Genomic DNA, 26,540 nt, shown 5'->3' on the forward strand with positions numbered 1-26,540 from the left:
AGCCCTCAAGGCATGGACAGAGGAGCCTGGTGGGCTGCAGTCCATGGGGTCGCTAAGAGTTGGACACGACTGAGCAACTTCACTTTCACTTTTCACTTTCATGCATTGGAGAAGGAAAGGGCAACCCACTCCAGTGTTCTTGCCTGGAGAATCCCAGGGACAGGGGAGCCTGGTGGGCTTCCGTCTATGGGGTCGCACAGAGTTGGACACGACTGATGCGACTGAGCAGCAGCAGCAGCAGTCTATGTAATGAGTTTAGAACAGCCAGAAAAATAGTAAGCCCTCAAGGTGTAAACTATTGTCACTGTCAATATTATCATCCTCTAGCTGTTTTTCTCTCTCCTTGCGCACATACTGAGTTGTGGTTGTAAAATGATACATGCTTCTTTTAAAGAATTAAAGCATTGTGGAAAATTATGAAGACAACAATAAATTATCTTAAATCTTACCACCTATGAATACTTATCACCAACAATAGATGGACTGGATAGACAGAAATATATTTATGATATTGGAATCATACTGAAAATGCTTTTTTTTCTTAATGAAAACTATTGAATTTTCATTAACAGAAGTTAATGATAATAACCCACCAAGCAAACCATCAAGACCCCCCAAACTCTCAAATGAGTGAAGAGAATTGCTGAACTCAAAATAAGTCTTCCTTCAAGATGAGAAATACTTCCTGAAAGAGCATGCAAAGGTTAAAAAGGAGCTTATGGGAAACAGTAAAAGGTCAGAGTTACTATATTTGCCTCACCCCAGTCCAGAGTATACCCAATTCTAATGTGGGAACAATGTTACAGGCTTTGGGGTGTTGTTCAGTTCTGTTTAGAGCCTGGAAAATTTTTGCTTGTTTCATAGTTCACATCGACTCTTTTACTGGTTTCTGCCCAGAGGTAATTTTCATCACCATCTAGTCAGAAGAAGGAAAAGATAAGGAGATAGTCATATACTTGGTTCCATCTTCTTTGGATTTGGAAGTGCATCTTTTTAAAATGACATGAGGAAGTCAGCCATACTGCACTCTGTGAATACAGATTAATTCTCCACTTGCCCTACCCCTTGCCTCTCCCTCTTTGGAGTTAATGATATTAAGTTGAGCTTATTTCTTTTCTTGGGAACTCTGGTGAGTAGTTACAAGACTTTTCTCCCTCTCTCTTTTTAAATGGTTTTGGTTTTCTTCGTTAGACATGAAGTGAAAGGAGTTGTGATCAGGTCATAGTCTTCTGTCTTCTTCTAGAAGTCTGGTTACAGATGTTTTGATGCTTTGTTATTTGACTCACAAAAGTTCATTACTAGTGTTTCTTCACTGTTAGATGAACCTTCCCAAATATTATATATTTTCCAAAATATATTTATTTATTTTACTGAATGTATATGAATTCACATACACAGAGTTTTTAGTCAATGTAATGCATTTTACGTTATCAGTCTGACTACCCTGGTGATCCAGTGGTTAGGACTCTACACTTCCAATGCAGGGGGCTTGGGTTCAATCCCTGGTTGGGGAGCTAAGACCCCCACATGCCATGCATAATGTATGAGAGCTGGACGTGACTGAGGATGCACACACACACATATATATGGTGGTGGGAGTTAGGCCCGAAGTCATGTCCAACTTCTTGTGACCCCAAGGACTGTGGCCCACCAGGCTCCTCTGTCCATGGGGTTTCCCAGGCAAGATTACTGGAGTAGGTTGCCATTTCCTTCTGCAGGGGATCTTACTGAGCCAGGGATCGAACTCACATCTCCTGCGTCTCCTGCTTGGCAGGCAGATTGTTTACCACAGCACCACCTGGGAAGCCCTATGTATATTGTTGTTGAGTCACTAAGTCATGTTCGACTCTTTGTGACCCCATGACCTGCAGCACACCAGGCATCCCTGTCCTTCACTATCTCCTGGAGTTTCCTCAGATTCATGCCCATTGAGTCAGTGATGCTATCTAACCATCTCATCCTCTGCAGCCCTCTTCTCCTTTTGCCATCAGTCTTTCCCAGCATCAAGGTCTTTTCCAATGAGTCAGCTCTTTGCATCAGCTGACCAAAGTATTGGAGCTTCAGCTTCAGCATCAGTCCTTCCAATGAATATTCAGGATTGATTTCCTAAGGTTGACTGATTTGATTTCCTTGCAGTCCAAGGGACTCTCAAGAGTCTTTTCCAGCACCACAGTTCAAAAGCATCAATTCTTTGGTGCTCAGCTTTCTCTTTGGTCCAACTTTCACGTCCGTACGTGACTCCTGAAAAAAAACATAGCTTTGACTATACGGACCTTTGTCAGCAAAGTGATATCTTTGTTTTTGAATATACTCTAGGTATGTCATAGCTTTCCTTCCAAGGAAATCTTTTAATTTCATGGCTGCAGTCACCATCTGCAGTGATTTTGAAGCTCAATAAAACAAAATCTGTCACTGCTTCTACTTTTTCCCCTTCTATTTGCATGAAGTGATGGGATCAGATGCCATGATAACCAGCTTTTTCATTCTCCTCTTTCATCCTCATCAAGAGGCACTTCAGTTTATCTTCACCTTCTGCCATTAGAGTGATGTCATCTGTATATCTGAGGTTGTTGATATTTCTCCTAGCAATCTTTATTCCAGCTTGTGTTTCATCCAGCCCAGCATTTCACATGATATGTGTGTGTGTGTGTGTGTGTGTGTATATATATATATATATATATATATACACATGTATGTATGTATGCATGTGTGCTAAGTCACTTCAGTCGTGTCCAACTCTGTGCGACCCTATGAACTGTAGCCCACCAGGCTTCTTTGTCCATGGGATTCTCCAGGCAAAAATACTGGAATGGATTGCCATGCCCTCCTCCAGGGGATCTTCCCAATCCAGGGATGGAACCCGCATCTCCTGCATTGACAGGCGGGTTCTTTACCACTAGCACCACCTGGGAAGCCTCTATTAATTTGCTAATTTTTGCTTTGTTTTTATTTGACTTCATCTAGTAAGTTTTCTTTTTTAGTTGATAATGTTTTAGTTTCATTTTTGTTGTAGTTATGTCTCTCTTAAACAGCAACCTAACAAATTTAAAAATCATCTTTTTATAATTTTATTTTAAATGTTTGTTTATTTGTGGCTATGCTGGATCTTCATTGCTGCATGGGCTTTTCTCTAGTTGGGGTGAGTGGGGGCTACTCTGAAGTTGCAGTTTAAGGGCTTCTCATTGTAGTAGCTTCTCTTGTTGCAGACCACAGGCTCTAGGGCTTGTGGGCTTCTGTAGTTGTGGCTCCCAGGCTTTAGAGAACAGGCTCAGTAGTTGTGGCCCACGGGCTTAGTTGCTCTGAGGCATATGGGATCTTCCTGGATCAGGGATCCAACCCATGTCTCCTGCATTAACAAGTGGATTCTTTACCACTGAGCCACCAGAGAAGCCTATAAAATCAAATTTTAGGACTCAAAATATTTTCTATTTATTTATAAATATAATGATCACATTAACTCACCACACAACTTAAGGACTAAAACATTAATAACATCATAGCTGGCTATATATTACCCCATCCTATCTCCTGTCTTTTCCTTATAGATAACCAGAACCTTGTATTTTGGGCTTCCCTGGTGGCTCAGTGGTAAAGAATCTGCCTGCAAGGCAGGAGACCAGGGTTCGATCCCTGGGTTGGGAAGGTCCCATGGAGGAGGGCATGGAAACCCATTCTAGTACTCTTGCCTGGAGAATTCCATGGACAGAGGAGCCTGGAGGGCTACAGTCCATAGGGTTGCACAGTGTTGGACACAACTGAAGCGACTAAGCGGCTAGCAGCAACCTTGAATTTTATGTTCATCCTTTTCTTGCTTTTTAAAATTAACACTTTATATATCTAATTATTATGTTATTTAGCTTTTTGTTGTTTTGAACTTTATAATATGTATTTGTATATATATTATCTTTTTATGCAAGAACATGGAATATTTCTTCCTTCCTTTATTTATTTATTTAAAAATTTTTTGGCCACGCTACGGAACAAGTGGGATCTTAGTTCCTCAACCAGGGATCAAACCCTTGCCTTCTCCAGTGGAAGTGCAAGGTCTTAGCCAGTGGACTGCCAGAAAAGTCCCTCTTTGTTTATTTAGATCTATCTAATACATCATTTACATCATTAAGATCTATCTCTCAGTAAAGCTTTATAATTTCTAAGTATAGATTTGAATATCTTTTATTAGATTTAGTCTTAGGTATTAAGTTTTTTTCTCTGTAAAAAGCATCTTTTAAAAATATATATTTCCTAATTGTTACTGGTGTGTAGAATTATAATTAATTTTTGTATGCTGATGGTAAGATCCAGCCATCTTGCTAAGCTCATTATTTTTTAGTGGTTTTCTATAAATTCATTACTTTCTCTATGGGCAACCTGGTTATTTCAAATAATGAGAATGTTATTCCCTCCTTTTGAATCATTATCCTTCTAATTTTTTCTTCTTATCCTATTGTACTGGCCAGAATTACAAGTGCTGGTTCCCTGCCTTCGGGAGAATGATTTCCCCTTATGTACTTCACTTTTCCCCTTAATGCTGGTTTGCTATTTCTGTAACCTAGTTCTGTCATTTTAATGGTATCTCTAGACATTTTAGATACACGTTTAATCTAATAACTTAATAGTGAATGATATTCTGCCCTCCATTCTGGTCAATAAAACAATTTTAGATCACTGTTGTTGTTCAGTCTAAGTCATGTCTGACTCTTTGTGAAAGTCGCTTAGTCGTGTTTGACTCTTTGTGACCCAATGGACTGTAGCCTGCAAGCCTCCTCTTTCCATGGAATTCTCCAGGCAAGCGTACTCCCTTCACCATGGAATCTTCCCAACCCAGGGATTGAACCCAGGTCTCCTGCATTGCGGACAGATTCTTTACTGTCTGAGCCACCAAGAAAGCTCTAACAATACTGGGGTGGGTAGCCTGTCTTCTCCAGGGGATCTCCCCAACCCAGGAATCAAACCAGGGTTTTCTGCAATGCAGGCAGAATCTTTACCAACTGAGCTACCAGGCAAGCCCGACTCTTTGCCACCCCACAAACTGCAGCACACCAAGCTTCCCTGTCCTTAACTATTTTCCGGAGTTTGCTCAAACTCATGTTTAGATCACTCCAGCTCTGCTCTTACCCTTCTAATTCACTATTGCTTTTGGCCCCAACTTACTGATTTTGAACATTTCATTGTGTAGTTTTCATTCCCCACAGATTAGACTCCTGTATTATTTTACCGAGACAGTACTTGTTTGGGCTTACTTTTATGTTACTATTCATTTTGTTCATTTTTCCTTTTAGCATTTCTACCTTTCTCTGGGATTATTTTCCTACTTCTTGAGCTAAATCCTTTATATGTTCTTTTAGAGAGAGTCTCTTTGTAAACTCCATATGTGCTTGTTTCTTATAAAAATGCTTGGTTTTACCTGCACTAATAAATGAGGTTTGCTGAGAAGACGATTTTAAATGCTTAGTAATTTTCTTCTTATCATTTAATACAAGTTATTCCACCATTTTCTAGCTTCTGTAGCTGTTTGTGAAATCTGATGCTATTCTAATTGCCATTCTTTCATAGGTCATCTGTCTTTTTCTTTCTGCTTTCTAGATCTTCTATTTATGTTTGAGGTCCAAAATATTCACTATAATGTTACAAGTTATAAATTCATTTTTCTTGCTCATATTTAGGATATTTTGTGCTTCCTGGATCTGTGCGCTCATGGTTTTCATCAGTTCTGAAAGTTCTCAGTCAACTATAATTTTCTAGTTAAAATACAGTTGATTTATATTATTTCATTATCCCCTTAAATATTGCTTCATTCCATTCTCTTTAATTTCACCCTTTGGGACTTCAATCAGATAGATGTCAGACATTTTTATTCTATTATTATTCATGCCACACAACTCTCTTATTATATTTTTCTCTCGCCTTTCTTTGCTGAATTCTGGATAAATTACTGGGATATATTTTTAAGTTAAAGTCTACTTTCAACTATATCAAACATGCTGATTGATTAGCCCATCCATTGAGGGCTTTTTTCCCCACAGTTTACAAAAGACTTTTCATAAGTATTTTGTATCTCCATTGCTTTATTTCAAAGTTATACTTTGCGTTTTTATAGGTTCTATTTTTTCCAATCTGTACAATCCTGATGATTTTCTGTTTTATAATTTCCTTATAATTGCCTTTTTTGTTTCTGTAAACATTCTGTACACAGTCCTTCTGTATTCTATATTTGAAATTTTCAACATCTGCTGTCTTGGTGGGGGTGGTGGTAGGGATAGTGCCTAAATATGTTGTTTCCTCAGGTCCTCACTCATAGTGTGTTTGCCTTCTTGCACGCTTGATGGCCTTTGTAAGGTCATGTTTGACTTTTAAACCATGCAAATCTGATCAGACTAACTTGGGGAAACTTTCTTACACAGGTGTTGCCTCTCACTCAACAGATGTGGAACACCAAGTAGCAGCTGGACTTTTCTTTCCAGCAATAAAGTTCTATTTCTTGGCTAAGGGCTCCAGAAGAGTGAGACAGAAGCTTCCAGACCACTAAGAGCCAAGCCTGAGACCGGGACGACATCACTCACACTGCATTCTATTGGTTAAGACCAGACCGTGTACAAGAGGAAGGGGAACTCTTTCTTCTCAGGGTGGGAAAGTAACATGTGGTGCCTAGTCGTTCTCTTGGAATCTCCTTCACCATCAGTCTGAGAACGCCTTTCTTGTCTCTCTGGTGTTGGAGCTCCTGTTTCCTGGATCGCATCTTTCCATTTCGTTGTTTATTTTGTTATTTTACCGAAGGGCATTTTTTATTCTGAAGGAGTTTTATGATGCACAGGAGGTAAAACTAACATGTTCAACATGTCTGAAAACATCTTTATTTCACTTGCATGTCTGGTTGGTGGCTTGGCTGGATATAAAAGCCTCAGTTGGGAATAATTTTCTCTCGAAATTGCCAAGGCATGTTTCCATTTTCTTTCAGTTTTCAGTATTGCTCTGAAGAAGTCTGATGCCATTTCAATTCATGATCCTTTGTGTTGGGTTTTTGGATCCTCTCTTTATCCCCAGGGTTTTGAACATTCTAGATTATATGTGTTGGTTGGAAGCCTTTTTTTGGTCTTTTATTCTGGGGCATTCAATGAGACTTACCAATTCAGAGACTCTGTTCTTCATTCTTAGAAAATTTCCCTTTTATCCATTCTTTTTTTGTTTCTCAATGTCTTAATCATATGGTAGATATCCAAGGTGATTCTCTAATTTTATTTCCTAACTTTGATCCCTTTTCTTTCTATTAGTATTTCAAATGAGTTTCTAGTCTTTATCTTCTGATTCTGTTATTGACTTTAAATTTTCTCTTATTTTGTTTTGAATTCTACAAACTCTCTCTTGTCTTCCAAATGTTTTTATAGCACCCTATATTTCTCTTATGGGTAAAATATCTTTTCATATCGCTATGGAAGATGGAGTTTTTCCCCTTGCCTCTTGCAATATATCTTTTTTTTTTTTCTAAACTCTTTTTCATATGGGAGGCTTTGCTCAAATATTTAGTAATCCTTGACTGTGTTTGAGAACAAAGCACTATAAAGATAATTTTAGAAAGAAGCAGGCACTGAAGCTTACATGAAAGTGCTTGTGTGTTCATGTTGCTGTGGTTGTTTAGTAGCTAAGTCATGTCTGACTCTTTTGCAACGCCATGGACTGTAGCCCGCCAGGCTCCTTCTCTCCATGGGATTTCCCAGGCAAGAATACTGGAGTGGGTTGCCATTTCGTGGAGAAGGGATTAATCGAGCCCTTTAATAAAAGGGCTTCATTTCAGGGTTAGGTTGGGGACCTGGCAATGGTGTGCTGGAGCTGGCTTATACCAGCTTGCAAAAGCTGAATGGGCATACATATCCCAGCTCTGCATTCAGCAACATCAAGTTGGCAACTTGAAATTGTCTGTGGGAATATTTATACCAGGAAAATCAGCAAATGCTACAAGCAAGGGCACACTTTCTCCCAAATTGTTGGTTGTTGAACATTTACTGCCACATCACTGGGAGCTGGTTCATTAGGTTGGGAACATCACAATGAAACCTGAGAGGTGTGTCTAGAGGTCTTTTCTCCTAAGATACCATTCAGTGCTCCAAAGGAGACTCAAATTTTTGCGTGGTTGACAGCATTCTAGGAGTAGAATATAAGAAGAGAAATTAGAGGTCCAATTTTTTCTTTTATAAATTTTCCTTTAAACTTTCTGCTTTCAGCTTTGCCTCACCCTGCCACCTACTTTAGTATCCCCAAGTCCCACGTCTCTTCTCACTTCATTCAGAGAACAACACTCTGTTCTTTGAGGTGGTGGTAGATATCTTGATACTCAAGATTTCAGACTTTTACCCATTCACTAATTTTCAGTCCCTTGCCTTAACTCCACCTGCCTGACATACTCCCAAGTCCTGAGCTTCTTAAGGGTTGCATGCCTGCTTCAGTCGTGTCTGACTTTTTGCATGAACTACAGTCCCACCAGGCTCCTTGGTCCATGGGATTCTCCAGGTAAGAATGCTGGAGTGGGTTGCCATGCCCTCCTCCACAGGATTTTCTGGACCCAGGGATTGAACCTGAGACTCTAATGTCTCCTGCATTGGAAGGCAGGCTCTTTACCACAAGTGCCACCTGGGAAGCCCTTCTTAAGGGTTGCTGTGCTGGGCTTCATTGCTCAGTTGTGTCCAACTCTTTGCTACCCCATGGACTGTAGCCCGCCAGGCTCCTCTGTCCCTGGGGATTCTCAAGGCAAGAATACTGGAGTGGGTTGCCATGCCCTCCTCCAGGGGATCTTCCCAACCCAGGGATGGAACCCAGGTCTCCCACATTGCAGGTGGATTCTATACCGTCTGAGCCACCAGGGAAGGCCTTCTTAAGGGTTATTGGTTGGTTAATCAGTTCAGCCTTGTTGATTCTGTTTGAAGGCATTTCAGGTGTGGCTACATTTCAGTTTGTTGCTCCATCTTGCTTAATCGGATACTGGACTGCAAGGAGATCAAACCCGTCAATCGTAAAGGAAATCAGTCCTGAATATTCGTTGGAAGGACTGATGCTGAAGCTGAAGCTCCAATACTTTGGCCACCTGATGTGAAGAACTAACTCACTGGAAAAGACCTTGATGTTGGGAAAGATTGAAGGCAGGAGGAGAAGACGATGACAGGATGACATGGCTGGATGGCATCACCAACTCAATGGACATGAGTTTGGGTAAACTCTGGGAGTTGGTGATGGGCAGGGAGGCCTGGCATGCTGCAGTCCATGGTGTCACAAAGAGTCGGACATGACTGAGCGACTGAACTGGGATTCCTCTATTTTCTATATTCCAAAAATTTGCTGAAATTTATTGTCTGCTTCCTTTACCTCTGTTGCTTCTGTGGTTTCATACATTAGGAAAATTCTTCTATTATCATTTTGGTGATCAATGCAAAAATTTAATTTAAATATAGTTGATGTACAATATTATGTTAGTTTCAGATGTACTACAGAACAATTTGACATTTACGTATATTATGAAATGATGGCCACAGTAAGTCTAGTAACCATCTGTCCCTAAAGTTATTACAATATTATTGACCATATTTCTGTGCTGTATATTTCCATGATTTGTCTGATATGTAATTGGAGATTTCTGCCTTTTAATCTCCTTCATCTATTTTCTCCACTCTCTACCCTCTCCCTTCTGGCAACCATCTGTTTTTTTCTCTGCATCTGAATCTGTTTTTGCTGTTTTATTTTGCTTTTAGTTTCCACATATAAGTGAGATAATGTGACATTGTCTTTCTCTGTCTAATTTCACTTAGCATTGCTGCTGTTGTTGCTCAGTCGCTCAGTCATGTCCGACTCTTTGCTAACCCATGGACTTCAGCATGCCAGGCTTCCCTGTCCTTCACTATCTCCTGGAGCTTGCTCAAACTCACATTTCCTGAGCCGGTGATGCCATCCAACCATCTCATCCTTTGTCGTCCCCTTCTCCTCCCACCTTCAATCTTTCCCAGCGTCAGGGTCTTTTCCAACGAGTCGGTTCTTCCCATCAGATGGCCAAAGAATTGGAGTTTCAGCTTCAGCATCAGTCCTTCCAATAAATATTCAGGACTGATTTTTTTATGATTGACTGGTTTGATCTCCTTGCAGTCCAAGGAACACTCAAGGGTCTTCTCTAACACCACAGTTCAAAAGCATCAATTCTTCAGTGCTCAGCTTTCTTTATGGCCCAACTTTCATACCCATATGTGACTACTGGAAAAACCATAGCTTGGACTAGATGGACCTTTGTCAGCAAAATAATGTCTGTTTTATGACATGCTGTCTAGTTTGGTCATAGCTTTTCTTCGAAGGAGCAAGAGTCTTTTAATTTCGTGGTTGCAGTCACCATCTGCAGTGATTTTGGAGCCCAAGAAAAGAAAGTTTGCAATGTTTCCATTGTTTCCCTATCTATTTGGCTTGAGGTGATGGGACCAGATGCCATGATATTCATTTTTTGAATGTTGAGTATTAAGCCAGCTTTTCCACACTCCTCTTTCATTTTCATAAGAGGCTCATTTGTTCCTCTTCGTTTTCTGCCATAAGGGTGGTGTCATATGCATATCTAAGGTTATTGATATTTCTCCCGGCAATCTTGATTCTAGCTTGTGCTTATTCCAGCCCACCATTTCTCATGATGTACTCTGCATATAAGTTAAATAAGCCGGGTGACAATAGACAGTCTTGATGTACTCCTTTCCCCATTTGGAACCAGTCCATCGTTGTTCCATGTCCAGTTCTAACTGTTGCTTCTTGATCGGCATACAGAGTTCTCAGGAGGCAGGTAAGTTGGTCTGGTATTTCCATCTCCTAAAGAATTTTCCAGAATAGCATTGAAACATGTACATTATCATATGTGAAACAGATAACCAGTCCAGGTTCGATGCATGAGACAGGGTGCTCAGGGCTGGTGCACTGGGATGACCCTGAGGGATGAGATGGTGAGGGAGATGGGAGGGGGGTTCAGGATGGTGAACACATGTACACCCATGGCTGATTCATGCCAATGTATGGCAAAAACCACTACAATATTCTAAAGTAATTAGCTTCCAATTAAAATAATTAAAATTTTAAAAATTCATGTAGCAAAAAAAAGAAAAAAGAATTTTCCACAGTTTGTTGTGATCCACACAGTCAAAGGCTTTGGCGTAATCAATAGAGCAGAAATAGATGTTTTTCTGAACTCTATTTCTTTTTCTATGATCCAACGGATGTTGGCAATTTGATCTCTGGTTCCTCTGCCTTTTCTAAATCCAGCCTGAATATCTGGAAGTTCTCGGTTCACATACTGTTGAAGCCTAGCTTGGGGAATTTTGAACATTACTTTGCTAATGTATGAGATGAGAGCAACTGTGCAGTAGTTTGAGCATTCTTTGGCATTGCATTTCTTTGGGACTGGAATGAAAACTGACCTTTTCCAGTCCTGTGGCCACTGATGAGTTTTCCAAATTTGCTGGCATGTTGAGTACAGCACTTTATCAGCATCATCTTTTAGGATTTGAAATAGCTCAACTGGAATTCCATCACCTCCACTAGCTTTGTTCGTTAGTGATGCTTCCTAAGGCCCACTTGACTTCACAGTCCAGGATGTCTGGCTATAGGTGAGTGATCACATCGTCGTGGTTATCTGGGTCATTCCAATCTTTTTTGTATAGTTCTTCTGTGTATTATTGCCACCTCTTCTTAATATCTTCTACTTCCGTTAGGTCCATACTGTTTCTGTCCTTTATTGTATCCATCTTTGCATGAAATGTTCCCTTGGTATCTCTAATTTTCTTTTTTTTTTTTTCTCTAATTTTCTTGAAGAGATCTCTAGTCTTTTTCCATTCTATTGTTTTCCTCTATTTCTTTGCATTGATCACTGAGGAAGACTTTCTTATCTCTCCTTGCTATTCTTTGGAACTCTGAATTCAGATGGGTATATCTTTCCTTTTCTCCTTTACCTTTAGCTTCTCTCCTTTTCTCAGCTACTTGTAAGGCCTCCTCAGACAACCATTTTGCCTTTTTGCATTTTTCTTGGCAATGGTCTTGATCACTGCCTCCTGTACATAGTTCTTCAGATACTCTGTCTATCAGATCTAATCCCTTGAATCTATTTGTCACTTCCACTGTATAATCATAAGGGATTTGATTTAGGTCATACCTGAATGGTCCAATGGTTTTCCCTACTTTCTTCAGTTTAAGTCTGAATTTTGCAATATCTGAGCCACAGTCAGCTACTGGTCTTGTTTTTGCTGATTGTATAGAGCTTTTCCATTTTTGGCTGCAAATAATATAATCAATCTGATTTCAGTATTGACCATCTGGTGATATCCATGTGTAGAGTTGTCTCTTGTGTTGTTGGAAGAGGGTGTTTGCTATGACCAGTGCGTTCTCTTGGCAAAACTGTTAGCCTTTGCCCTGCTTCATTTTGTACTCCAAGACCAAACTTGCCTGTTACTCCAGTATCACTTACTTCTACTTTTGCATTCCAGTCCCCTATGAGGAAAAGGACATCTTTTTTTTGGTGTTAGTTCTAGAAGGTCTTGTAGGTCTTCATAGAACTGTTCAGCTTCTTTGGCATTAGTGGTTGGGGCATAGACTTGGATTACTGTGATATTGAGTGGTTTGCCTTGGAAACGAACAGAGATCATTCAGTCATTTTGGAGACTGTGCCCAAGTACTACATTTCAGACTCTCTTGTTGACTATGAGGGTTACTCCCTTTAATTCTAAGGGATTCTTGCCCACAGTAGTAGATATAATGGTCATCTGAATTAAATTCACCCATTTTGGTCCATTTTAGTTCACTGATTCCTAAAATGTCGATGCTCACTCTTGCCATCTCCTGTCTGACCACTTCCAATTTACCTTGATTCATGGACCTAACACCACCATTAAGGTCCGTCTAGTGAAGACTATGGTTTTTCCAGTGGTCATGTATGGATGTGAGAGTTGGACTGCGAAGAAAGCTGAGTGCTGAAGAATTGATGCTTTTGAACTGTGGTGTTGGAGAAGACTCTTGAGAGTCCCTTGGACTGCAAGGAGATCCCACCAGTCTGTCTTAAAGGAGATCAGTCCTGGGTGTTCATTGGAAGGACTGATGTTGAAGCTGAAACTCCAGTGCTTTGGCCACCTGATGCGAAGAGCTGACTCATTTGAAAAGACCCTGATGCTGAGAAAGATTGACGGCAGGAGGAGAAGGGGACGACAAAGGATGAGATGGTTGGATGGCATCACTGACTCAATGGACATGAGTTTGGGTAAACTCCGAGAGCTGGTGATGGACAGGGAGGCCTGGCGTGCCGTGGTTCATGGGGTTGCAAGAGTCAGACATGACTGAGTGACTGAGCTGAACTGAATGGACCTAACATTCCAGGTCTGTATGCAATATTGTTCTTTACAGCATCGGACTTTACTAGTCACATCCACAACTGGGTGTTATTTTCACTTTGGCTCAGACTCTTCATTCAATCTGGAGCTTTTTTCCAGTTGCATATTGGGCATCTACCAACCTGGGGAGTTCATTTTTCAGTGTCATATCTTTTTGCTTTTTCATATTGTTCATGGGCTTCTCAAGGCAAGAATACTGAAGTGGTTTGCCATTCCCTTCTCCAGTAGAGCAGGTTTTGTCAGAACTCTCCACCATGACCCATCCATCTTGGGTGGCCCTACACAGCATGGCTCATAGTTTCATTGAGTTAGACGGGGCTGTGATCCATGTGATCAGTTTGGTTAGTTTTCTGTGATTGTACTTTGATGTACTCTGTAGAAAAGTTAAATAAGCAGGGTGACAATATACAGCCTTGACGTACTCCTTTCCCAATTTGGAACAGTCCATTGTTCTAGTTAGAACATGTCTGGTTCTAACTGTTGCTTCTTGTCCTGCATACAGGTTTCTCAAGATGCAGGTAAAGTGGTCTGGTATTCCCATATCTTTAAGAATGTTCCACAGTTTGTTGTGATCCACACAGTCAAAGGATTTAGTGTAATCAATGAAGCAGAAGTAGGTGTTCTTCTGAAAATTTCCTGCTTTTTCTGTGATTCACCAGATGTTGGCAATTTGATCTCTGGTTCCTCTGCCTTTTCTAAATCCAGGTTGTTCATCTGTAAGTTCTCAGTTGTCATACTGTTCACTTAGCGTAATACCCTCTAGATCCATACGTGTTGTCAGAAATGTCAAGATTTCATTTTTAATGGTCAGATAATATTCCATTGCATAAATATACCACATCTTTATTCATTCATTTGTTGATGGGCACTTAGATTGCTCCCATATCTTGGTTATTGTAAATAATGTTCCAATGAAAGTTGGCATGCATGTATCTTTTCAAATAAGTGTTGTTGCTTTCTTTGGGTAAATATCTAAAAATGAAATTGCTGAATCCTAGGGAAGTTCTATTTTTAAAAGTTTTTAAAAGAGCCTCCCTACTGTTTTCCATAGTGACTGCACCAATTACCAATGTCACCAACAGTGCACAAGTTCTTTTTTCTCCACATCCTCACCAGCACTTGTTATTTATTGTCTTTTTGATGAAAGCCACTCTGACATGTGTGAGATAGTATCTCACTGTGGTTTTGATTTGCATTTCTCTGATGATTAGTGATCTTTTTATGTCTGTTGGTTGTTTGTATGCCTTCTTTGGAAAAATGTCTATTCAAATCTCTGCCAAATTTAAAATTGGCTGTTTTACTGCTGTTGAATTGTATGAGTTCTTTCCATATTTTGAGTATCATCAGATATATCATTTGTAAATATCTTCGCCCATTCAGTAGACTTCCTTTTTGTTTTGTTTATACTTTCCTTTGCTGTGCAAAAGCTTTTTAGTGTGGTGTAGTACCATTTGTTTATTTTTGCTTTTGTTTCTCTTGCCTGAGGAAACATATCCAAAAAGGCATTTCCAAAATAGATGTCAAAAAGCATACTGTCTATATTTTCTTTTTCTTAACAGCTTTATTGAATATAATTGAAGTAAAATAAATGGCACATATTTAAATTATACAGTTTGTAAAGTTTTGACATACATATATATCCATGAAACCATTACCACAATCAAGATAAAGAACACATCCATCATCCCCAAAAGTTCTCTTGTTCCTTTTTGTGGAGGGGAAGCTTTTTGGATATATATATTTTAATTTATTTGTTTTTAATTGAAGAATAACTGTTTTATGATATTGTATCGGTTTCTGCCATACATCAGCGTGAATCAACCATTGGTATGTGTATGTCCCCTGCCTATGTTTTCTTCTATGAGTTTTATGGTTTTTAGGTTTTGTATTTAAGTCTTTAACCTATTTTGAGTTTGTTTTCATATATGGTATGAAAAATTAATCCAGTTTGATTCTTTTGCATGTAGTTGTTCAGTTTTCCCAACACCATTTATTCAGGAGGTTGTCTTTCCCCATTGTATAGTCTTTTCTCCTTTGTCATATATTAATTGGCCATATAAGTGCAGGTTTATTTCTGGACTCTCAAATCTATTCCCTTGATCTATGTGTGTGTGTGTTGTGCCAGTACCGTACTTTTTTGATTACTGTAGTTTTGTAATATAGTTTGAAATCAGACAGCATGATACCTCTAACTTTGTTTTTCTTTCTCAATAGTGTCTTTTGTATTTCCATACAAATTTTAGAATTACTTATTCTAATTCTGTGGAAAATATCATTGGTATTTTGATAGAACTTGCATTGAATCCAGGATTTCCTTAGGGAGTGGCAGTTTTGCAATATTAATTCTTCCAACTCATAAACATGATTTATCTTTCCACTTGTTTGTATAGTCTTCAATTTCTTTCATCAGTGTCTTAGTACATTGTATAATTTCTCTATTAGTACAGTTTCTTTCATCGGTGTCTGAGTACAAGTTTTTTACTTCCTGCTCATGCTGAGTCACTTCAGTCATGTTTGACTCTTTTTGACCCAGTGAGCTGTAGCCCAGCAGGCTCCTCTGTCTATGAGATTTCCCAAACAAGAATACTGGAGTGGGCTGCCATTTCCTCTTCCAGGGGTTCTTCCCAACCCAGGGATTGAATGTGCGTCTCCTGCATTGCAAGCGGATTCTTTACCCACTGAGCCACTTGGGAAGCCCTCTTTTATTCCCTAAGTTAGATTTACTCCTAGGTATTTTATTCTTTTTATTGCAGTTATTAGTGGAGTTGTTTTCTTTATTTTGCTAATAGTGCATTGTTAATATATAAAAATACAGTAGATTTGTGTGTATTAATCTTGTATCCTGCAACATTACTGAAATCATTTATTAGTTCTAATAGTTTTTTTTTGGTGGGGGTCTTTAAGATTTTCTCTATTTGATATCATGTCATGTGCAAACAGTGACAATTTGCATTCCTTTTATTACTTTATATTGTCTGATTGCTAAGGCTATGACTTTTAATACTATATTGAATAAAAGTGGACATCTTTGTCTTATTCCTGATCTTAAAGAAAATGCTTTCAGCTTTTGACCTTTAGGTATGATGTTGGCTGTAGATTTGTCATACATGGCTTTTTTTTTATGTTAAGGTGTGTTTCCTCTGAACCCACTTTGTTGAGAGTTTTAATCATAAATGGATGTTGAATATTGTCAAGAGCTTTTCCCAAATCTATGGAGATGGTCATATAGTTTGTATTCTTTAATTTGTTAGTGTGGTGTATCATATTGATTGGTTTGCATATATTGAACCACTTCTGCATCATATACCATGACCAAGTGTATAATCTCATTTAACTATGGTGTTGCTGCTGCTGCTGCTAAGTCACTTCAATCGTGTCCAACTCTGTGCAACCCCAGAGACGACAGCCCACCAGGCTCCCCCGTCCCTGGGATTCTCCAGGCAAGAACACTGCAGTGGGTTGCCATTTCCTTCTCCAACTATGGTGTATGATCCTTTTAATGTATCATTGAATTTAGGTTGTTAATATTTTGTTGAGGACTTTTACATTTATGTCCATCAATGATATTGGCTTGTAAATTTTTTTGTCTGTGTGTGTGGTATCTTTGTCTGGTTATGGTATCAGGGTGATGCTGGCCTTATAGAGTGAGTTTGGAAGCATTCTTTCCTCTTCAAATTTTTCTAAGAGAAAGATAAATATTAACTCTTCTTTAAATGTTTTGTAGAATTCACTTATTAACTGTCTGGTGTTGGACTTTTGTTTTTTTGGGTGTTGTTTCATTACTGATTCAATGTTTTATTCAATGATTCAATATGCTTTATTTCATACCTGGTAATTGGTCTGTTTGTATTTTCTATTTCTTCTTAACTCAGTCTTGGGAGATTATTATTTTAGGAATTTATCCATTACTTCTAGATTGTCCATTTTATTGGCATATAATTGTTTGTAGTGATCTCTTACAATCCTTTGTATTTCTGTGGTGTTGAAATGAAACTTCTCTTTCATTTCTGATTTTATCTATTTGGGCCTGCTCTCCTTTTTTCCTTGATGAGTCTAGGTAAATGCTTGTCAGTTTCTTTATCTTTTCAAAGAAACTGCTGTTATTTCATTGATCTTTTCTATCATTTTTTTAAGTCTCTATTTCATGTATTTCTGCTTTGATCTTATTTCTTTCCTTCTACTAACTTTGGGTTTTGTTTGTTCTTATTTTTCTAGTTCCTTTAGGCATAAGATAAGGTGGGGTTTTTTTTAAGTTTATTTCTTATCTAAGGTAGGCTTGTATCATTATAAACGTCCCTCTTAGAAGTGCTTCTACCATGTGCCATAGATTTTGGATTGTTGTGTTTCCATTTTTATTTGTCCGCAGGTATTTTTAAAATTCTTCTTTGATTTCTTCAGTGACCCATTGGTTATTTAGTAGTATATTGTGTAGCCTCCATGTGTGTGCTTTTTCTTTGCAGTTTTTTTCCTTGGTTGATTTCTAGTCTCAAGCCATTGTGAGTGGGAAAGATGCTTGGCATGATACGATTTAAATCTTCTTAAATATATTGAGACTTGTTTTGGGGCTTAGGATATATTATATATTCATATCTTTATATATTGGACTTCCCTGGTGGCTCAGATGGTAAAGCATCTGTCTACAATGCAGGAGACTGGGGTTCGATTCCTGGATCAGGAAGATCTCCTGGAGAAGGAAATGGCAATCCACTCCAGTACTATTGCCTGGAAAATCCCATGGACAGAGGAGCCTGGTAGGCTACAGTCCATGGGGTCACAAAGAGTCGGCTCCCTGCTGCATCTCATCATCAACTTAAAATATTCATATCTTTATATATATGATTATTTTAAGTTGATGATCTCTTCAGTTTAAACTCATTCTAAGCTTGTTACTGAAACTCCAACTAAAAATTTTAATTTATCTACTTAAAAGATAATTGTAATATATAGTAGAACTATGTATAATTTTGTTCTGTAGTTTCCAAATCTCCTTAAATGTGTTATTATACTTCCATAATTTAAAAAATTAAAAAAAATTTTTTTAATCACATGCTAAAACCCTGCATTTTTACCTCCCCCACCACATTTAATGTTTTTGATGTCATTTTAAAATATCGTTTTGTTTTGTATATCCCTTAACTACTTACTGTGGATATAGGTGATTTTAGACTACTTTTGTCCTTTAGTAAGTGGTTGATCTACTACCTTTACTGTATGCTTGCCCTTACCTATGAGATTTTTCCTTCCATTATTTTCATATTTTTAGTTATGGTCTTTTCCCTTCCACTTAGAGAAGTTTTCTTAACATTTCTTATAAAGCCAGTTTAGTACTGCTAAACTTTTTAAGTTTCTGATTGTCTGTTAGACTCTTCAAATCTGGATGATAGCCTTGTCATGTAGAATATTCTTGGTTTAAATTTTTTCCTTTTATTACTTTGAAATATGTCATGCCACTCCCTCCAGCCTGCAAAGTTTCTACTGAAAAGTCAGATGATAGTCTTATGGTAATTCTCTTGTATGTATTATAACTAATTGCTTTTCTTTTGATGGTTTTAAGATTCTCTCTTTACCTCTAATCTTTGCCATTTTAATTATAATCTGTCTTGGTCTAAATCTCTTTGGGTTCATCTTATTTGGAACTCTTTGTGCTTTCTGGACCGAGATGTTTGTTCCTTTTCTAGGTTAGAGAAGTTTTCAGCTATTATTTCTTCAAATAAGTGTTCTGCCTCCTTTTCTCTTTTTTTCTCCAACTGGGACCCCTCTAATGTAAATGTCAGTACACTTGATGTTATACCATTTGTCTCTTAGACTATTTTCATTTTAAAAAAATTCTTATTTTCATTGTTTCTGTTCAACTTGAGTGATTCCACTGGTCTCTTCCAGTGTCCTGATCTGTTCCTCTGTATCACCTAACCTACTGTCAGTTTCTTCTAGTGAAATTTTTATTTGTTACTGGAGTCTTCAGCTCTGTTTGGTTTCTCCTTGTATTTTTCAAGTCTTTGTTAAAATTCTCACTGTGTTCACCCATTCATCCATTCTTTTCCTGAGTTTGTTGAGCATCCTTACAATCATTACCTTGAACTCTTTTTTTTTTATTTAAAAATTATTTACTTATTTGATTGCACTGGGTCTTAGCTGTAGCACGTGGTATCTTCAATCTCCATTGCACCTTGTGAGAACTTTAGTTGCAGCATGAAGGATCTTTTGTTGCAGCAGGTGAATTCTTAGTTACAGCCTGCGGGATCTAGTTCCCTGATCAGGGATTGAACCCAGGCCCCCTGCATTGGGAATGTAGGGTCTTAACCACTGGACCACCAGGTAAGTCCCATCTTAAACTCTTTATTGGGTAGATCACCTGTCTCCACTTCCCTTAGTTCTTTGTCTCAGGTTTTGTCTTATTCATTTGGAACACATTCCCCTGTCTCCTCATTTTGCCTAAGTCTGTTTATTTCTATGTATTAGGTAAGTTGACTACATTTCCTGGATTTGGAGAAGTGAGCCCTATAGAAGACATCCTATGGGGCTGAGCGGCACACTCCCCTCTGGTCACCAAAGGTATAGTACTGCTTCTGTGTTCTGTGCGGTCCTTTCTGTTGCGGTGGGACTGACTACTGTGGGCAAGTCAGCAGGCAGCCCTCAGCATGGCTGGCTGGCTGGCCCTGCCGTGTGCAGTGGCTCCAGGCATGCTGGCTGACAGGGCTGTGTCCTGGTGCAGCTGGCTGTGTATCTCAGGGGTCCTGGAGTCGGTGCCAGCCCACTGGTGGGTGGGTTCATGTCCTAGGGTCATGAGCTTATGTCCCAAGGTGGCTGGATGTGGAGTGAGGGAATGATGAAAATCACAAAATTGACAAAGGAGAAATATTTTAAAAAATTTTTTAAATATTTTGCTTAAAAATTTTAAATGTTTATTTTAAATTGATTGTGAGATGAATGGAGAGAGTAGCAAGAAATACGTTTTTAATTCTAAAAAAAATTTTTTTAATAGGCTATGAAATGAGGCCCCTCTGTCATGCCTGACATTGTTGTTGTTTTTTTTTCCCTGTGGCTAGAGGTTTATAATTGGTATTAATCTGCTCAAAAAAACTTTGATTCTACTAATTTTTTGTTGCTTTTTTTTATGCTTTATTTCACTAACTTTTGTTTTAATCATTAATACATCCTTTTATTTTCCTCAGATTTAATTTTTTCCTCTCTTTTAGCTTCTGAAGGGGACAGTTAGCAAACTGATTCTGCTCCATATTTAAGGTTGTTATTGTTATTTCTGTTTGAAGTATTCATTCTAAGGGAGCATTGTCACATTGGGGTCCAAAGTTAATATACAGTTTTTAAACTAAATACTCTGCATTGAGTATGAATAGAAACTTATAAACCTTTCACTCTTTGTAAGCTGGCCTTTTATCCCCCCTTATTAGGAAAGTTTTATTTAATTTTGTCTCTGACTACCTCTCATCCAGCAAGTATTTGCTTTTCAGGAACATCTGTCATTCTTTAACTTGATCTCTACTCTCTGTTTCTCTCCCTGTGACTTTATTTTCATCTTTTAAAGTTTATGTTCTGTACTCTGAGAGAGATTTCCAAGTTTATCTCAGTTGTTGTTGTTCAGTCACTCAGTTATATCCAACTCTTTGTGACCTCATGGACTGCAGCACACCAAGCTTCCCTGTCTTTCACTATCTCCTGGAGTTTGCTCAAACTCATGTCGGCTGAGTCGGTGATGCCATCCATTCATCACATTCTGTGTCGTCCCCTTCTCCTCCTGCCCTCAATTTTCCCCAGCATCAGGTCTTCTCCAATGAGTCAGTTCTTCGCATCAGTTGGCCAAAGTATTGGAGCTTCAGCATCAGTCCTTCCAATGAATATTCAGGGTTGATTTCCTTTAGGATTGACTGTTTTGACCGCCTTGCAGTCCAAGGGACTTTCAAGAGTCTTATCCAGAACCACAACTCGAAAGCATCAGTTCATCAGTGCTTAGCCTTCTTTGTGATCCAGTTCTCACATCCATACATAACTCTGGAAAAACCATGTCTGTGACTATGTGAACCTGTACTTATAATTTACATGAATGCCTTTGTGAATGTGTATGGTTATGGCTATGTCTTTATATGTTATTTTATGAGAGTTGATAATGGCAACACTTCTAAATAGCTGGATATAAAAGTAACTGCCGGGCTTAAGATGTGAAACTACACTAAACACTAGTCTAGTCTTTTCTCAGACTTAACAAAGCTCAGCCTGTTTGAGTTACTTATATGTAGATTCCCAATGGTTTCTCCAAGTATGGAAAGGAGACACAAGAAATGCATCAAGAAACATCTAAAAAAGTATAACTGCCTGTGCTCATATTCTTGTATGACAAGTATCCTTCTGTGATGAAAGAGAAATTGTGGCACAGATATGTGGTTGAATCACATCCAAACACACACACCAGTATGATCATTTACTATACTGATTCCCACAGTTCAGTCATGCTCTTTAGAGCCTTCACTGAGAGTTTAAATTCTGATACTAGATTTGTTTCCCTTTTTAATTTTGTGTTATCTATCTACCTCTTATCCTTGGATAAAAAGTCTCTCCTACCAGATTTCTTTTACTTAATTGACGATGCTGATAGTTCCCTGGAATTTTCTTTTGGACCTTGAAATGGCAAGATAATTGAGTGAGGCAACTTACTAATTAGGATTATTAGCTACAAATAAGTTAAATGAGTAGTTGAACAATAAAGGTTAGATATGTGTCTTTAGATTATACTCCTCCTTTATGCAGACTCTAACCACAACCCCTTCCCTCCAGGGATAAGACCCTGAAGGCCATGTTTATATAGCATGATCCTGCCTTCCCATCATAGATGGTTGGAAGAGGAATTGATGCATGAAGGAACTGGAGTTGAGAATTACTAGTTACTTTGGAGTACAGCTTGATTTAGATTGTGTAGACTGCAATACAACAACGCAGCCAATTATATGAAAATACAAAGAATGCAGTTCGTAGATACAGGAGCAAAAGAAGATGTGCAAAGAGATACAGAAATAAAGGATGAGAGAGGGAGTGAGAGCAAGAGCAAGGGTGACAGTGAGAAAGAATTTCCTTGTTCCAGTTCCTTGCAAGGTCCTCTTGAACTTCCTCCCTTTGTCCTCTGATCCACGTCCATGTGCTAACAACAATTTCCTTTTAGTTTGGAGCAGGATTCTGGGACTAAGAGAACACTGATTAAGACATCCCTCCCTCGTCATAATATGCAAATTGTATCATTGTGAGTAAGAGGATGAAAAAGATGTTTCACATTCTGTTCCCATAGTGGGAGGTTGTGTATCCAGTTCATCCCAAAGTGATATCAAGAGGATCAGGAAGCAGGATGAAGAAGTGTGGGGGTGGGTTAGAATGAGGGGACAGAGACCACATCCTCATTTACCCCTGTGGAAATGATTTGCTGATTCCTCAGAAGGTTGACAGCCCCTTTCCTAGGACTTGTGAAGTATTGAGGTACAGGTTCCATATGAGCAGCAAAAGCTTGTGAAGCTTAGCTAAGTAGCCAATTCCTGATCATGGAGTTAAAGGTGAGAGCCAGCAATGAAAACGTTTAGCTTGGTGATGAGGACCCCAACCGTAGGCTGAAGTGTAGAGTCATACCCAAGGGCTGCCTGCTCCTCTTGTTCAATACCAGCCAGAGAAACCTAGCACTGAAGGTCAGTGAGAAAGCAGTGGGCGTACATTTCGGATGGATGCTGTGACTCTGGAGGAACAGCAGGTTACCCTTTAAAAAGGAAGACTGTGAGATTCATCTGGATGGGAATCAAGCCTGTGGGACTGACGGGAGGTTGGCAGGGATCAAGGGCACTCTCCAAGGTGGCCCTTGAATATCACCAGGGCCAAGGAGTTTTCTTGGATGCTATATTCTGTAACAGCTTTATTCTTTAAAAATGTTATACTATGAAAAATTCAAACATACAACAAATGCTTCAGATTCCACCATTATTGATATTTTCCCATATTTTTTCCATCTTTCCTTTTCATATGTGTTTAAAATTATGAACATTAGGATATTTCACCTCCAAATATTTCAGTTGGCATCTCTTAAAAACAAGAACACTCTCTTACATAACCAGAATGCCATTATCACACTGACAAAATAAACAATAATTCTTAATAAGTCCCCATACTAAGTCTTTGTCCCCCAAATGTATTTCATGATTGATTTGCCTGCACTGCTCCCAGAGTCAACATCTTTCATTTGATTGATTCCTCTTAAAAATGTTTTAATATGGAAGAGTTCCCCCACTTTTTCTTTCATACTATTGACTCTCTAAGAAGCCAGATCAGTATCCCACCTTCTGGATCTGACCAGTTGATTTTCATGGTATCATTTAACTTGTTCTTCTTTCTCCTTCATTTCATGCAAATATATATTTGTATATAATACAGTAGAATATAGTATAATATATAACACAGTTACATATATGGAGAGAGAGAGAAAGTCTATCACATTAGAACGCAGTCTGCTTGTCCAGCTAGAACGTTTTGACCAACTTTTTGACCAACTTTGTAAATGAAATTTAGGCAGAGTCTGGGGTCATATCTTCAACAATTGTTGCTGTTCAGTCTCTCAGTCATGTCCCAGTCTTTGTGACCCCATGGACTGCAGCACGCCAGGCTTCCCTGTCCTTCACCATCTCCCAGAGTTTGCTCAAACTCATGTCCACTGAGTTAGTGATGCCATCCCACCATATCATCCTCTGTTGTCCCCTTCTCCTCCTGCCCTCCATCTTTCCTAGCATCAGGGTCTTTTCCAATGAGTTGGTTCTTCACATCAGGTGGCCAAAGTATTGGAGCTTCAGCTTCAGCATCAGTCCTTCCAATGAATTTTCAGGACTGATTTCCTTTATGATTGACTGGTTTGATCTCCTTGCTGTCCAAGGGATTCTCAAGAGTCTTCTCCAGCACTACAGTTCGAAGGCATCAATTATTCAGCACTCAGCCTTTTTTATTGTCCAGATCCCACATCCATATATGACTACTGGGAAAACCATAGCTTTGACTATATGGACCTTTGTCACCAAAATAATGTCTCTGCTTCTTAATACACTGTCAAGTTTTGTCATGGCTTTTCTTCCAAGGAGTAAGCTTCTTTTAATTTCATGGCTGCAGTCACCATCCACAGTGATTTTAGAGCCAAAAAAATAAAGTCTGTCACTGTTTCCATTGTTTCCCCATCTATTTTCCAAGAAGTGATAGGACCAAATGCCATGATCTTAGTTTTTTCAATGTTGTTTTAAGCCAGCTTTTTCACTCTCTTCTTTCACCTTCATCAAGAGGCTCTTTAATTCCTTTTCACTTTCTGCCATAGAGGAGGTATCATCTGCATGTCTGAGGTTATTGATATTTCTCCCAGCAGTCTTGATTCCAGCTTGTGCTTCATGCAGCCCAGCATTTCACATGAGGTACTCTGCATATAAGTTAAATAAGCAAGGTGTCAATAAACAGCATTGATGTACTCCTTTCCCAATTTTGAACCAGTCCGTTGTTCCATGTCTGGTTCTGTTGCTTCTTGACCTGAATACAGGTTTTGCAGCTGGCAGATAAGATGGTCTGGTACTCCCATCTCTTTAAGAATTTTCCACAGATTGGGATGTGCCCTCTAATCATGCCCAGAGGTGGGCCACCTACTCACCCTAAAATTAGAGGTCTCCAAAGGAAAAGAAATATGTTGTTTTCTTTGAACCGCTAAAGTTCGAGATCTCTGTTACAGCAGCTTAACCTGTCCTAATCAATACATCCCCCACTAAGTTATCAGGGGAAATACGTGCATAAAAGATAACATTCATTATCATAGAACCATTTGTTGACTAGTCCTTTAGTTCATCATTTATTTGCAATGCTGTCCTTATCATATATCACACTGAAAGGTATACATGGGTATCTTTCTGGATATTTTCTTTTTAAAAATTCATCTATTTGCCCATTACTATTAATAACCTCAGATATGCAGATGACACCACACTTATGGCAGAAAGTGAAGAACTAAAGAGCCTCTTGAAAGTGAGAGAGGAGTGTGAAAAAGTTGGCTTAAAATTCAGCATTCAGGAAACTAAGATCATGGCATCTGGTCCCATCAGTTCAGTTCAGTTCAGTTGCTCAGTCGTGTCCGACTCTTTGCGACCCCATGAACCACAGCACTGCAGTTCCCATCACTTCACAGCAAATAGATGCGGAAACAATGGAAACAGTGACAGACTTTATTTTGGGGGGCTCCAAAATCACTGCAGATGGTGTATGCAACCATGAAATTAAAGACGTTTGCTCCTTGGAAGAAAGGTTATGACCAACCCAGACAGCATATTAAAAAGGAGAGACATTATTTTGCCAACAAAGATCCATCTAGTCAAAGCTTTGATTTTTCCAGTATGGATGGATGTATGGATGTGCGAGTTGGACTATAAAGAAAGCTGAGCACCAAAGAATTGATGCTTTTGAGCTGTTGTGCTGGAGAACACTCTTGAGAGTTCCTTGGACTGCAAGGAGATCCAACCAGTCCATCCTAGAGGAAATCAGTCCTGAATCATTGGAAGGACTGATGCTGAAGCTGAAACTCCAGTACTTTGGTGACCTGATGCAAAGAACTGACTCATTTGAAAAGACCCTGATGCTGGGAATGATTGAAGGTAAGTGGAGAAGGGGTTGACAGAGGATGAGATGGTTGGATGGCATCACCGACTCAACAGACATGAGTTTGAGTAACCTCTGGGAGTTGGTGGTGGACAGGAAAGCTTGGCATAGTGCAGTCCATGGGGTTGCAAAGAGTTGGACACGACTGTGACTGAAATGATTCAATAACACACTTTAAATGACATTTTACTTTGAGATAATTGTAGATTCATACGCAGTTGTACCTGGAGGAGGGCAAGGCAACCTACTCCAGTGTTCTTGCCTGGAAAATCCCCATGTACAGAGGAGCCCACCGGGCTACACAGTCCATGGGATCACAAAGAGTTGGACATATGTTTGTAATTGTTATCAAACGTTTTATCAGTATATAATTTCCTTCTTTGTCTCTTGTAACTTTTAACAAAATTTTAAATTCTACTTTGTCTGACAATAGTATAGACACTACATCTCTCTTTTGGTTACTGTTTGCATGGACTTATCTTTTTCATCCTTTCACCTCAA

General features: G+C 39.0%; 1 long non-coding RNA gene across 1 annotated transcript; it reads left to right on the plus strand.

The window, feature by feature from the left end:
• The first annotated feature begins 19,099 nt into the window (after nt 1-19,099).
• LOC129651275 (uncharacterized) lies at nt 19,100-21,414 on the plus strand. Its single transcript, XR_008714079.1, has 3 exons — nt 19,100-19,697; nt 19,842-19,934; nt 21,156-21,414. It is a non-coding gene; the product is annotated as an uncharacterized LOC129651275 (long non-coding RNA).
• Nucleotides 21,415-26,540: the final 5,126 nt, after the last annotated feature.

Source organism: Bubalus kerabau, chromosome 4, assembly GCF_029407905.1.
Source record: "Bubalus kerabau isolate K-KA32 ecotype Philippines breed swamp buffalo chromosome 4, PCC_UOA_SB_1v2, whole genome shotgun sequence".
NCBI lineage: Eukaryota > Metazoa > Chordata > Mammalia > Artiodactyla > Bovidae > Bubalus > Bubalus kerabau.